The sequence below is a fragment of the Pimephales promelas genome, chromosome 8 (assembly GCF_988280905.1).
Source record: "Pimephales promelas chromosome 8, fPimPro1.hap1.1, whole genome shotgun sequence".
Lineage (NCBI taxonomy): Eukaryota > Metazoa > Chordata > Actinopteri > Cypriniformes > Leuciscidae > Pimephales > Pimephales promelas.
Genome location: NC_142776.1, coordinates 17,337,007 through 17,349,787, shown reverse-complemented (window position 1 = coordinate 17,349,787; position 12,781 = coordinate 17,337,007). Strand labels below are relative to the sequence as shown.

The following is a 12,781-nucleotide window of genomic DNA, read 5'->3' as shown; positions in this document are numbered from 1 at the left end:
TTTCAGAGTTGACCTCCACCATTATATTAAACTCACCTCCAACCTTCTAGTAATCCTGAAGATCTTGATTAGCTTGTTCAGGTGTGTTTGATTAGGGTTGGACCTTAACGCTGCAGGAATGTGAACTTTGAGGGCTAGAGTTGAGAACGGTTTTTCACATATACAGTTATATTACCCTGTAAAAACGATTCCTGTTGGCACGGATCCACGAAAATTACTCAAACACTAATTTCTTTGTAAAGAAACTCTATGCGCCTATAGATTGAACAAATAATATCCATGCACATGTCATCACCATTTTCACAAATTCACTTTTATTGTAGTTTACACAGAGGCAATAACAGTATTGTTTTCAAAAACGTGCACTTTGAATCCCATATTCAAAAGTCATGTTTTCAGTATCCCAAACTGCTGTTTTCATGGAAATGAATGGCAGTAAACAGTTTTACGCTGTTAGGAAAAAGGGTGTTGTGTAAACAAAGCCCTTTATTAGCACAGGTTTCATGACACACTGCAGGCGTGGCCTCTCATATTTAAATAAATAGAAGTACAAATTTGACTCCCTTTTGATTTATTTGTGCCACATTGCATCATTTGAATTATATGTTATTTAAATATCCTTTCTGACTGTGATTTAGTGAATGAAATTCGCTTGAGCTGTCTTATATAAGGGAAAATCGTCTCGGTTACATATGTAACACTAGTTCCCTGATAGGGAATGAGACGCTGCATCGAACACAGTGGGAATGCCCCTGCGTTGTGCGTTATGAAGCACGTATGGAATCAGCCCAATGGAGAGACAGAACGTCATAGGCGGGTGACGTCATTGACCAGGAAACTATAAAGCACCCCAAAAACACAAGCGCATCAGGGAAGTGCCTGAAGGAAGCGCTAACGGGAGTGCCGAGAGTATGCACAGGAAAAATAGCAGAGTAGTTTTTCCAGAGTAATTATTTTTTTCCTCAAAAAGAGTTGTTTTTTATCTATTTTGAGTGAACAGAGTAAAATGTGTCCATAGAGTGGGAGCAAAATTATAGAGTAACTGTGACTCCTCCCCAAAATCTTCTGCTCCCTAAGTTTCGTTTGTCAGCCATTACTGTTCTACACGGCCATCGCGATCTGCATTTGGATTTGGAAGAGATCGTTGTGCTACTGCTGGATTTAAAAGTAAGTAGAATTCCAAAGTTTTAGTACCCATTTTCATAAAAATCGCCTCTGTTTTGAGCTCAGATCAATTCCGCGGTTTTTGAACATTACAGAGATAGCTTTCTCATGTTAACTTGATGTGAAGTTTAACGTGACCGTTAAGTTAGTGCTCGACAAGAAAATCACTAACGTTAACGTTAATCACTTGTTTGTTAAATGCAGTTGTACAGCCAAAATGCTAAGCCTATGTTAGTTAACTGGGAAGGCGAACACATAAGGATCACATTTTAAACTGGGCTCAAGATTAAACTAATGGGATAAATTAACTTATTTTTGTAATCACCCCAAACGCAAAGAACGTTAGATGACATAAGTTATAGCTTAAGTAAACGTTAACACTAGTGAAACTAGCTAGCTGCATAATTATGTGTGTCCACTGTCCAGTAAGCGGCTCGAGTTGTGCGCCACATGTACATGACTCTATTAAGAGTTAAGTTAACGTTAGCCTTAATTGGAATGATGGAGGCTATTTATAAGTTATAGCTTACATAAACTTTAATTGACACTATTGAAACTAGCTAGCTGCATATTGATGTGTCCAGTAAGTTATACGTACATTAACGTAACATTACTGTGACGATGAGCGGCTCGAGTTGTGCGCCACATGTACTTGACTCTGTAAAGAGTTAAGTTAACGTTAGCCTTAATGATGGAGGCCATTTTGATGTGGTCATTTTGAGTGTTAACAATGCGTTAAATATTTGTTCATGATGAATAACTTACACATGAACAAATGATTAATGCATTATTAACGCTCTAGTAGAAAATATTAACTAACGAATTCTGATTAATAAATAGTGAGTAATAGCGCTCAGAATGTGTTAGTTCACTATTAGCTAATCAGTAACTTTTTCATACCTCCCATAGGATTACTAATAAATAATAACTACTACTGCTTGTAGGTTCATAATTAACGTGAATAATGCATAATGTATAAAATATTGTAATGTTGGTAACCCACTGATTATGACTCAAGTATTACCAAATAGTTCATAGGGAACTACTTATTATTTGGAACAGTATTCTAAAGTTAAAAGCATGATAACTTCCTTGTAATAAATGACTATTGTAAGCTTTTGATATAATCAGGGCTTCATCTGACTGTGAGTGTTAACGCCTTAACTGTCTTTTTGGTCCCTCCAGAATACAAACCAACAACGTTGTGAGACTGAGAGTGAAGTTCAAAGACACCAAGAAATATATTTTTTCTCCAACACCTTTTACATTTCAAGAATATGCAAAGGGAATCATCTCCCTATTCCCATACTTGGCAGAATGGGTCACCCAGGAGCAAGCTTGGTTATGTACGTAGCTGTTGCCTCTCAATATTTTTGATTTACAGGAGGATGATATACTCTGTATACTGCAGAGTAAAGATTATCTACATTATTATTCATATGGTATTTATTTCTTTAATTGTGTAATGTATAACTACTAGGTCTGTGTATTGTTCTGGTCATAGGAGCATTATTACAATCCAGAAGATGGAAGTGGATATCTGGCATGGAGAATAAAAACCCTGCAGAAAGAAGAATCAGAGGGACGGATGAAAAGGCAACCACAAACAGGTGTGAGATTTGATTTTTAGTCTGCTTTTATTAGCTTGAACGGAATGATTAATAAACTTTTGTAACTTTTTTATTGACCATACAACTTGGTTATTTTACGCATCTGTCTTTGAAGTATTATTTTGTTCCAGATTGGTCAGTCATTAAGTCATAATGTAAATAAGGTCGAGAGTAACATAGTATCTTTTCAAAATATAATTGCTGTTCTCAGGGATGGGCAACAATTAATCGCGAATTCGCGATTAATCGCATCCAAAATAAAAGATTGTGTTTACATAATATATGTGTGTGTAGTGTGTATAATTAATTTATAAATATAAATACCCACACATGTATGTGTATATTTAAGAAGAATGTGTTATTAATATATCAAATATTTATATATAATATTAATTATGTGTAAATATATATAAAGTATATACATGCAAATATTTCTTAAATACATACATGCATGTGTGTATATTTATATATACAAATTAATTATACACACTACACACACATATATTATATAATTTTATTTTGGATGCGATTAATCATTGCCCATCCCTACATGTTGGGCAAATTTAAAAGTCTGGGAAACTCTCACTCTGGGATTATCCCACTCTGGGATACTGTATGGTTTCTATGTTTTTTTTCCCGTCATCTAGTTCTGGTATAAATGTGTTGTGCTTTTGAAAGAAAAGGAACAAAATATTTTGTTTTCATATTGTCTTAAATACTTTCAGGTGGGCCAACTACTGACAGGGATCCCTTCAAAGCCACGAGGCCTCAAACAGACTAGTGAGCTCCAAGACGTTATCCAAAATGCTGAAGGTAACTATTGTGCTATAACTTAAATTATTTAATTGGAAGTTATGCATTTATGACAGCATAGCTTTATTCAGATCTAGAGTTTACTCTATACTTTACCCATTAGACATGCTTGATTCATATGCAACACAGACTTGCAATGGGTAAACTGTCAGAATGAAAATCACATGTTTCTCTAACATTTCTACCTTGATCTTCTCTCAAAGACCTAGTAGAGGAGTTTACAGATTTACAGTTTGAAATGGCTTTCATATTGGTCTCTGAAATATAAAAAGTTTAACTCTTTGATATAAAGTTTAACTCTTTGACCTCATTTCAATATCTGTAAAAACGATATAAACACTGTTCGATTTCTCAAACAAACCGCTCGTTTCGTGTCTTAGGCCATCAATGTGTACTTACATTTACGAGTCATTCAATCATGTTTAATTTGGACTTCTCTGTGCATGCTCTTTGAGGTGGTGACCATAGACCTCCATTATATGACTGACAGACAAGAACGGTTTGACTGAAAAATGTCAAAATTGAAAATACTGTGGAAACAAAGACACCTACATCTTGGATGCCCTTGAGGTAAGCTAAAACATATCAAAAATTAATTTCAAAGTGAACTATCCCTATAATACTTATTCTGTGTGCAGTATAAACTAAAGTACTGGAGTGGTTAAAGTATTTATACTGACACATCATCCAAGTGAAGTTAAGTCTACGTAAAACTAGTTCAACTGAGTATGTTCATCCCCTTCTACCTAAAAAACTAAAACAAATGTGTTTATTTTGTTTTCCTTGTCTTCAGGTTGGGACAGCGACATGTCATCCATTCTGATGCTGGTTCACCTTTTGCCACCCTCAAGTTAAGGCCGGGAAAGATCTCAGCGAGAAAAGCGTGATTCTTGTGAAATTCATCAAGGTGAAGCAACTGATGAAGCAGATAAAATGACACTAGTTCATATGAAGAGTTCAGATGCAAAAGCCTCTAAGTGCCATTTGAAATTTTCTTCTAGAATGATCATTTTTATCAAGCCTGTATATTTAAGTTCAGTAATTTCACTTAAATGGCAATGAAGATTACCTATTGATTGTCATTTAAGTGAAATTACTGAACTTAAATATACAAGATTGATAAAAATGATCATTCTAGGAGAAAATTTCAAATGGCACTTAGAGGCTTTTGCATCTGAACTCTTCATATGTTGTGTTACTGTGTGACCTTGAACTTGCTTATTTCTCAGACAGGTTCTTATAGATCACCTACCATCCAAATTGTTGTTCTTGTGCTATTCTTTTCTGCTTAGTACAGTAACAATCTGTTGAAACTATGTAATAAAGAAACTTTGAGGGAAGACACAATTTTATCACAATTTTCGATTATTTTATTATTATTGTTAATTTTTATTTTATTTTTTTGATCACAAGTGAATTGAGTGTAGGTGCAACATTGTTTAAACAGGTGCTTGAAAAATAAAATTGAGATATACGAGTATAAAGTTGTTGATTTTTTTTTTCAGACAAAGCAAGTTTTTCATTTATATTTTTACGACTTTTTGAGGGTAAAACATGAATGGTGCAATTCAGAAAAATAATTTACTCTTTATAGTTTACTCATAATTGATAATAAACAACTCAGGAGGGAAAGTAAATTGTGGCAGAGTACATTTAAAGTTCCCCTGAACAGAGTTAAAAAGTAGCAGAGTAATTTTCTTGTAGCTCTAAACTGAGTAAAATAGCATGAGAGTTGATTTTAAAAAACACTAAATAGAGTTAAATATCATTGGAAAGAGTAAAATTGTATCACTAAATTGAGTATAATTAACTCTGGAAAAACTGCTCTATCAAAAGAGTAACTTTTACTCTTTTCAGAGAGGGACCAAATGTTATCTGGAATAGAGTAAAATTTTCTTCAATTTGAGTAAATTTTACTCTGACAAATTTACTGTGTGGCGGAACGACGCATCGTCGTACATACGTAACCTAGACGTTCCCTTTCAAGGGAACTTCGAGCTGCGTCGAACGCTGTGGGAACGTGAATACCCACGTCGCCATAAGAGCAAATGACCGTCGTGTGAGATCAAGCGCACAGAGGATGAGAGCACCTGCGCCCCAGGGGTAGAGCTTAAGTCTAAATCATAGAACTTAATAAACATATGCTGTGAAGACCATCCAGGTGCATAAGAAACATCACTCAGGGAGACTCCTAACAATAAAGCTTTGGAAGCAGTCATACTCCTAGTAGAGTGGGCTCGTACAGCCAAAGGTGAAGGCTGACCAGCCGACTCAACCACCCACTTGCTCATTCTCTGTTTAGACGCAGGACACCCTTTCCTGGGTGACCCAAAACACACAAATAATTGTTTTTATTACCTCCACAGGGCAGCTCTGTGACGTAAGTGTCTAACACCTTAACAGGGCAGAATAAATTAAGTTTTTCCTGGTCTAACGACAGAAATGGAGGAGGAAAGAAACCCTGCAGAACTGTAGGTCTAACAACATTAGTAGGGACCTGGGAACATAACCTGGCCTAAAGTACAGCCTTAAAAGCCTTAACCATACCAGGCGAAAATTCATGGCATGAGGGTGCAAACGACAGAGACTGCAAATCTCTGATTCTTTTTAGTGAGGAGATAGCAAGAAGAAAGATAGTTTTAAAAGTGAGAAACTTCTTCGATAGGTTCGAAAGGAGCTAGGGAAGGACCTTCTAATACAATGGCCAGATCCCAGGTCGGTACCCTCGTACGAACTGCTGCCCTCAGCCTCAATGTGCCATGAAGGAAACGAGTTATAAGCGGGTGTCTCCCAAGAGAAACTTCACTGAAAGGGATGTGGTAAGCAGCCAGTGCCTCCACATACACCCCTTTAGTGTGGAGGGGGATAACCCTGTGGAGAAACGCTCCTGCAGAAATTCCAGCACTGCACCCACTGCAGTGCTGGAATACTAACAACATTTCCTGGTTGATGACGTCACCTGCCTATGACGTTCCGTCTCTCCATTGGGCTGATTCCATACGTGCTTCATGACACACAACGCAGGGGCATTCCCACAGCGTTCGACACAGGTCAAAGTTCCCTTGAAAGGGAAATATAATTTATGCATATAGACGAATCCGACGAGCGTTCTGTGTAGGCTGCCATCTTGTGGCGACGCCATTACTGAGCTGTTACACAGGCATAGACATATGCACCGGTATGTAAACAAACCTCGGTGATAACGCGAACGCACCCTCGATGACAGCTACAGCCAGGCAGAATGACTTGTTGGGTTGATGATGTTAGACAGTGGCCTCCAGTCACAGATGAAGGTACAAACGATCTTACAGATTATTTATGAAAATAGATTGGCAAGCTAGCTAGGCTAACGTTTGCTAACGAGGAAACTGTAAAAAGATCTGTCCATTTGGCAACAATAAATAAATGAATGAAATCAAATAAACAAATTCATGTTTTTCATTTGTGTCCATTATTTATCTCATTTTCACACTGCAACGGGCAAGGGTAAGGTAACGTTACAGCTAGAAAGTATACAATATCGACCAATTAGTGTTTTAAACCATGGAAAGACGTCAATATAACAGCAGGAGAACAATTATGTCACATAACGTTACATTTAGCTCAGGAAAGCTATTTAATGACCATAGCATGTTAATTGAATAGAAAAAATAGCAAAAGAGGAGATTTTGCTGATCACTATATCACATATTTATTATATTTTTTAACTTATGTCATTAAATAATTGTTATTATACGCGAATGTCCGCATCTTGTACTCGCCCAGGAAATCTGTGTAAACTGTACGGCACCAGACAGGGGCAGTCGACCCAGGGTATTCACAATGTTTTCTCTTCAAAATTGAAATTTTACTGCCACCATTGAAACAATTTATAACGGAAACTGTTTACCCACTCGACATTATACAAGGGGTAACGTTGTAACGTTAGTGACAGTCGTAAATCGCGGGCTGTTTATTCCAGTAGACGCAAGTTGCAACTAAAACAATAGGAGGCAATGGCGCAACGCTACACAGCAACAGCTCAGTAATGGCGCCCGCTTACTTCCGTTAGTTTCGCCGGATTCGTCTATAAGTAAAATGATTAAAACAAGAAAAGGTTACACTTTATTTTAAGGTGTCATTGTTAAACTCTAATTATATATTTAAGTACAGAGTAACATTAAGCAACTACATGTAGGGTAGGATTAGTATTTGTTTGAGGATTAGTTGCATGTAATTATGCATAATTTACAGTTATTACTATGGTAAGTACATGTAACATGTAACAAGGACACTGTCAAATAAAGTGTTTTTGTCCTGAAATCGCACACTTAATTTGATTTCATGAAACATATTTGATTATATATTTGAATCATATGTTACTGGAATACCAGCATGCCCTTAGGAATCACCACATCTCAATTTCAAATCAATAATCAACAGAATGAAATCAGAAGAACACATAATTTGTCAGCTATAAATGCTACAATTAACTCAATTGATCTGTTATACGCTGTTTAATATATAAGATGTATTGCGGTAGTTTTAAATGAATTGTGATTGTGTGACATATATTGTACCTCAAATACTGTAAGGGGTCTATTTTATGAAGTTTATTTCTATTGGTGCTGTAGTATTTGAAGGTTGCTAGGTGTCTGCGCCTGTGTGCCTGTTCACTGGTTAGCTTCTAGACCATTTCACAAGATGTAAACAACACTGGTCCAGAAGCACTTCCTGTTTCAGTTTTTTAACACTACATAAAAGCTGGGATAAAATAGAACCAACAGAACATTTAAAACTGAATCAAAAATTTAAACAAACATCTTTAAGATGTTTTCTTTACATGTGAAATAAAGAAAACGGTTACAAACTGAAACAGGAAGTGCTTCTGGGCCAGTGTTGTTTACATCTTTTGAAATGGTCTATCAGTTCTGTGCACAGACATACTTTAGAGCAACACTGATCCTGGTACAGCTGTGTGTGTTCTCTGAGTATCTTCTGCCTGTAGTGTGTGTTGCCACTATTTCTCAAGCTTACAAGATAATAGAAAACTAAATAAAACCTGCAGAAATTTCATGAATCTCATACTTAAATGTCACTACTTTGTGTCCTAAACAACAGAAAATGTTTAACATTGTGTTTAAGCTACTTTTGAAGTGCCAGTATTTTGTTTTGCATTGCTGACCTTACTGCATCAAAAATGTAATGTTGGGATGTAAGTAACCTGGGAATGTGTGTAAAGGGCTATGGCACTGGAAGTTTGAGTGAAAGCATATTTCAACATCCGTCTATTTTATAGATTTGATATGTAAATATAAAGTGTATTAAAAAAATCTGTAATCGAAAAATACCATTTCCTGTACTTTCATTTTGAATCAGGACATTGGTTTTATAATAGTATATGTGAGCCCTGAAACGTTATGAATTGCTTTAAAAAAAACAAAAGTCATACAAATTATGGTGTTTTGATTTCTAAGGCACTAGAGTCTACAGTAGTAAAATATTGTAAAAATTAGTTACAATGATTTGAGGGGAGGCAGTTCAGTTCAAATCATGCCTAAATCTACATTTTTATTTATTTAAATATTATTTATTTAAAACAAACTCTGTTGCAAATGTGTATCTGTAAGTATACACAGGCATGAAAACTTCTCACCTTTCGGCAAAATTCGCCGTTTTAAGAACAAAATGGGTCACCAACGTGACTTGTGCAGATCCGATGAAAAAACATTTGGGGAGGGGGAGGGGGGGTACTTTGCGGTTTTTTAAAGGGCACCTATTATGGAAAATTCACTTTTACATGGAGTTTGAACATAAATATGTGTTGGCAGTGTGTGAGCAAAACCACCCAAGAATGATAAAAATCCACCCAGTGTTTTTTTTACAATCTCAATAAATCATATGCACTGTCTCAGAACGAGCTGTTCTAAGATCCAGCTCTTTGTGGCGTAGAAAGTGAGCAAGGGGTTTGATTGACAGTGTGGTTGTGGCATAGACCCCGCCCTCGGTGATCTGTACACACCATCCTCCATTGTTTCAACGACAGCCGGTAATGTGTCTTGGAAACATAAGTGTTCTGTCGTGGACTCGTGGGTTAATCCCAAGCGGCAACCTCCCCGTCTCTCTCTTGAAGCCAACACGGAAGTGAATTAAACTGCAATTTATCGAGTGGCCGCTTGAGGCAGGCTGCAGAAGCGAGTCAAATCTGTATCTCCCCCATGTTAAAATGCCCAACTTTACAGCAGAAAAAAACATGTTTACAGCCTGGAGCAAAAAGTGGCGTTGGTCTATTGAGCTCATTTTTCCCTTCATGACGACTGTGAGGGGGGTGAATTTTTTTACAACTCATCTGTTTAAATTATATTTAAGCCTTAAAGTTCTGCATAATTAAGGGTGTGGCTACTTGAGTGACAGGTGGATTCTTGCTGCCGCTTTCACTGCTAGTCGAATGTCTGCTGTCTGTTAGCGTCACCCTCAGCTGTGTTTGTGCTTTTTCCGGGATTATTTCATACAATTTAATACATGTATTATACCTTCGCCCGTGCATGCCATTGGATTCCGTCGTGTTGAGTATGGAGAGAATAACCAGCGCTGTGTTTCCAGCAGTTTCCCTCACATGGACTAATGGATGTCTGATGATTTCAGTGCATTCTCTCAGATGCACACCCTTGAATGAGCGCGCATTTCTAGTTCATTTACTTGGAGTTCTGAGGTAATATCTTTGATTTGACCCATCTTGAGGAGCTGGCGGCCAAAATCAGACTGTATAAATGGACTGAATAAAGCTCTTTACGAACTTGACGTGAGATGCCGACTGACATGTGCTTGCCTTGAATCACTGTCACATCACATGCACAAGCTTAGAGCAATATTGTAAGTAATTAATACATTTTTAACTAGCAGAATAATACTGCATCACGATGCACATAGTTGACTGCTTGATTGTTGTGAGAAATGTGTGTGATCTGTGTTATGTACTTGTATACATGGTCTTATATTGCCCCTTGTGAGATTAATAAAATTAATAAAAAAAGTAAAGTAAATAGTCTCACTTTTAGTTACGTCTTAACTATTATAATATTTCGAAGGGCAAAACATGAACTTTAACCTTGGCTTTACTTTTTTAATCAGCTGTCAATTCAGCGCGAGGGCAGCATAGCATTAGCACCTCAGCTCCACCCGCGTCCCGCCTCTTTGCCCATTTTAATTTATCCGGTAGTGATGAGAAGTGACGCACTGCCAAGATGGCGACGGCCGGCCCCGCCCACTTTAGGCCTCAAAAACGCTCTTCAGAAACCTATGGGTGACGTCACGGACACTACGTCCATATTTTTTACAGTCTATGGTTAATCCTGTTGTTGTGGCTTAAAAATTAATCCTCAAGTGTGGATTGTCGTCTACTGTTTGCAATCCAACGTCACCTCTAGTAACAGTGTGTTTTATGATTTTTGAGCAAATAGTAATTTCAGTCTGTCAGCCAATTCAACAACAAATTATGCGTCTAAAGTTGTTGTCGTCGTAGGATGTCTGTGTATATAATTTAAACATTGTTTGTATAGTGTGTAACCACACGTTTATAAATATATATTTAAAGATATTGTATTAAAAACTGCATATGTTGTTGTTCTGTAAGTTAGCCATCTCCTCACATTTGCCACAGAAGCACCTGTATGACAAGTAAACAGGTCCCTCGCATAAATGTAATTTCGCTTGTACGTAGCAAACTTTATCACAGTATGTGTATGTAGTTTCAAAAAAATGCGCCACCATTAGTGTTTGTGTGTGTGTCTGTGTGTGTGTGTGTGTGTGTGTGTGTGCGCGTGCGTTTTTGTGGGATTAGGAGGATATTAGTGTTAAAAATGAACCAGAAGAAAAACATGATTTAACAGTTAAAAGTAACAATATACAAAGTTATATTGTAAGACTTTTTTTCTATAAATAAATTGATTAAATGTAAACTATTTTGTAATTAATAAGATTACATTTATTTAATTGAACATGTAAAAAATATGCTTATTCTTATGCTCTATACTTCATTCTCTTTGCTTATCCTTGGCATTGTCATCCTTATTTATATTCCCTCGGTACCACTTTTCTTATTTTACTTTATATATATTTTGGTGTTTGCTGATAATTATTCTCTAACACATACTCTAGTCCTCCATCTCTCTCACCTATTTTTTGTTGTTGTTTACTTTATAAATCCAAGGTTTTAAGAGCCATTCCCCCCTGCAAAAAGGTACACAACTGTGTTAAGCAAGAGGGGGGTATGAGCAGTAGTAGGTGCCCATTCTGTCAGTACACCAGCATGCCATATGGCCGATGTATTACCACATCAAAAATAATTTTCTATCCTATCCTAATCTATCTATTCATCTCTGTGTGCCTATCTATCTCTACCTATCTGTCATATCCGATCTGTCTGCGCTTGATAAACTATATTGCCCACAAAACTTTTAGGATAGGCTTGCTCAAGCCAAATTAAAGTTTTTATTTAGAGTTTATTCTTCATAAACAATTAAGTCACTTAGGTACTACAGACAAAGCCAATAACACTCAAGTGTATCTTGTCTAACATTTTCCTATATAATATGTTTAAAATGTATAAAAAAATAAATTCCTTGTATGACTCTGTACTGATAATGCCATTCTTCAAAATGATTCAATATTGTTTGTTCTGTATTTTATCTAAATTAGGTGTTGTGAACTGGAGTGCAAGAGTTCCAGGTGCCCTCGTTGACTGTGCTTGCACTGTACTGAAATACACAAGGACTGCCCACCTGGGTGTGTAGGTGATGGCAGAAGGGGAGTCCTGCATGCATTTTCTTCCGTGAAGGAGGTTGAGGGCTAGTTTTTTCAATGATGGAGGAGTAGATTGTGTGAGAGTGTACGTGTGGGTACATGATGTGTGTGTGTGTTTGTGTGTGCATGTATTTGTGTGTATGATTATCTGAATATCTCTTTGCACAATTTTTCAAACTTGTTTTGAAATAAAAGCTATCACTGGTATGAGTTTTTTTTTTTTTTGAGTTTGCATGCATAATATGGTTTGCAGAGATTGACAATGTACTGTATGTAGTTATTTTAACTTCAAACTTTATTGGCATAAATGTTTTATAATAACCTATATAATGCACATAGAACTATTACAGAGGAATGCTTAAAATAAGAAATATATTTAGGTGCCATTAATGTTTACAGTTATTTTGTTATTT

At 36.6% G+C, this 12,781-nt stretch overlaps 1 long non-coding RNA gene across 1 annotated transcript; it reads left to right on the top strand.

Moving 5' to 3' along the window:
- The first annotated feature begins 947 nt into the window (after positions 1 to 947).
- Positions 948 to 4,606, top strand: LOC120475459 (uncharacterized). The gene is made up of 6 exons (XR_016169477.1): positions 948 to 1,167; positions 2,350 to 2,510; positions 2,669 to 2,774; positions 3,500 to 3,587; positions 4,043 to 4,157; positions 4,381 to 4,606. It is a non-coding gene; the product is annotated as an uncharacterized LOC120475459 (long non-coding RNA).
- Positions 4,607 to 12,781: the final 8,175 nt, after the last annotated feature.